Below are 3,150 nucleotides of genomic sequence, written 5' to 3'. Positions count from 1 at the left end.
GGCGAGTCCTGCGTCACATTTTCCCCTCCCTACCTGTGGCTTATCTCGTCTCCTTCTCCACAATCGCTAATGGCACCGGTCCGTCGTCGTTGCTCAACCACTCCGCTGTCATCAGAGGGCAACTCTAGCTGGGAGGGTACACCGCGGCGGCGGTGCAGTCCCCGGTGTAGTGTAGTGTGTGTGGCGTCCCTGTTGGGTGTGCACGGAACACCCACCCACCACACGCTCCACCGCCTCTGCCCGTCGGCAGCTGTTGCCAGCTGCCATTTCTGCCACCCCACAGTCTGCCACCGTGGCTGCTACACCACTGTCAAAAGCCAGGGCCATCGCCCGCTCCACCGCCACGGCCTGAGGGCGGGAGGTGGTCGTCGTGGCCGCCACCCCACTGCCGACCATCGTGACCATCACCCACTCCGTCGCCACGGCCCGAAGGCAGGAAGTGGTGGTCGTGCCCGCCAACCATTGTCGGCTGCCGTGGCCGCCAACCCACTGTCGACCACCGGGTCATCACCCGCTCGGCCACCACCGCCCGTAGGCGCAAGGTGGAGGTGGAGGCCCGCACATGCGTCAGCAACCTTGCGTGCTACACCGAGTACCTGCGGGAGGAGGAGGAGCGCCTCGTTGAGCACGCAAAGATCCTTACCGCCGTCATGGCCGCAGCACACGCCATCGCAAAGGCGTGGAATTAGGAGATCTACAAGGAGAACCACAGCTTTGAGAGGGGTCGACTGGAGCGGCAGAGGGCGTTCGAGGTGAGCGTCGCTAAAGGTGTTGCAGCGGCAGGCACCATATTGTAGTTGTCCAGCTCATCGGTAGGCTCCTCCTGCTCTCCCTCTTACTGAGCGCGCTCGGCAAAGGAGAGGCTGCCGGAAGTAGTACAAAGCCCCTCTGTAGTAGTAGTATTTAGGGACTATTTTGTTCAGTTCATCTGACTATAGATGTGGTGAAATGGTACAACGTACTTAAAATTAGCTAGTATATATAGTTGAACTAGCTATTTCTGTAGGTGGTTGGCAACAATTAGGGAAATGTTTGGTCGGTTCAACTATCGAGTTCAACTTTTTGTATAAAGAACGACTGCTTAATCTATGAATGAGATCTATGCTGAATTAATGAATTTCAGTTGCAAATATTAGACAATGCTAGTGATTTTTAGCTGCATATTTTGACAAATCGCAGTGTTACAAGGTTGACAAATGGCAATATTACTAGATCAACAAATGTCAATCTTTCCAGTTTGACAAATGGCAATATACCCAATATGACAAATGCAAATCTTACCAAATTGTTCGTACGTGGTTGCACACGGGTCATCCAAAACAACCGTTTGCGTGGAAGGGATGTACAAATCATACTCGGCACATTTTCTCTTGGCTTAGCGCCAAAGTTTGGCTTTGCATACCGTATTCAATCTGAACCGTTTGCATTGAAGAGATGCACAAATCCTGCGCTGGGAATTTTCCCTTGACTTAAGGGGGAAGACCATAGCTCTCACTTTGCATACAGGTGTTCTATCTAAAACGTTTGCGATCAAGAGCTGCACAAATCCTGCTCGGCACATTTTCCCTTGGCTTCCTGAGGAAGTTGTCGGGTTGTATACATGTTTTCTAACTAAAATGTTTGTGATGAGTGTTTTATATTTAAAAACCATTGATGTTTTTCTCAAAAGAAAATCGTTTGATAAGAATCGTAGAACAAAATATGACTCTATGTGGATGCCTCCGGCGGTGTACCGGGATAATGAATCAAGAGTGACATGAATGAAAGAATTATGAATGGTGTCTTTGCCACAAATACGATGTCAACTACATGATCATGCAAAGCAATATGACAATGGTGGAGTGTGTCATAATAAACGGAATGGTGGAAAGTTGCATGCAATATATCTCAGAATGGCTATGGAAATGCCATAATAGGTAGGTATGGTGGCTGTTTTGAGGAAGGTATATGGTGGGTGTATGATACCGGCGAAAGTTGTGCGGCACAAGAGAGGCTAGCAATGGTGGAAGGGTGAGAGTGCATATAATCCATGGACTCAACATTAGTCATGAAGAACTCATATACTTACTGCAAAAATCTATAAGTTATCAAAACAAAGTACTACATGCATGCTCCTAGGGGAAGGGTTGGTAGGAGTTAACCATCGCGCGATCCCGACCTCCACACATAAGGAAGACAATCAATAAATAAATCATGCTCCAACTTCATCACATAACGGTTCACCATAAGTGCATGCTACGGGAATCACAAACTTTTAGCACAAGTATTCCTCAAATTCACAACTACTCAACTAGCATGACCCTAATATTACCATCCTCATATCTCAAAACAATCATCAAGTATCAAACTTCTCATAGTATTCAATGCACTTTATATGATAGTTTTTATTATACCTATCTTGCATACTCATCATATCAGGACTAAAATTTTAACCAAAGCAATTACCATGATGTTCTAAAGGAATCTCAAAATAATATAAGTGAAGCATGAGAGATCAATAATTTCTATAAAATAAAACCACTGCCGTGCTCTAAAAAGATATAAGTGAAGTACTAGAGCAAAATTATCTAGCTCAAAAGATATAAGTGAAGCACATAGAGTATTCTAATAAATTCCGATTTATGTGTGTCTCTCCCAAAAGGTGTGTACAGCAAGGATGATTGTGGTAAACTAAAAAGAAAGGACTCAAATCATACAAGACGCTCCAAGCAAAACACATATCATGTGGTGAATAAAAATATAGCATCAAGTAAAGTTACCGATGGATGAAGACGAAAGAGGGGATGCCTTCCAGGGCATCCCCAAGCTTAGGATTTTGGTTGTCCTTGAATTTTACCTTGGGGTGCCTTGGGCATCCCCAAGCTTAGGCTCTTGCCACTCCTTGTTCCTTAATCCATCAAATCTTTACCCAAAAACTTGAAAACTTCACAACACAAAACTCAACATAAAATCTCATGAGCTCCGTTAGCGAAATAAAACAAACCATCACTTTAAGGTACTATAATGAACTCATTCTTTATTTATATTGGTGTTAAACCTACTGTATTCCAACTTCTCTATGGTTCATACCCCCCCCCCCCCGATACTAGCCATAGATTCATCAGAATAAGCAACCAACACACGAAAAACAGAATCTGTCAAAAACAGAAC

Source organism: Triticum aestivum, chromosome 3B, assembly GCF_018294505.1.
Source record: "Triticum aestivum cultivar Chinese Spring chromosome 3B, IWGSC CS RefSeq v2.1, whole genome shotgun sequence".
Taxonomy (NCBI): domain Eukaryota; kingdom Viridiplantae; phylum Streptophyta; class Magnoliopsida; order Poales; family Poaceae; genus Triticum; species Triticum aestivum.
The sequence above is the reverse complement of the archived record's forward strand: the minus strand, read 5'-3'. Positions refer to the sequence as shown.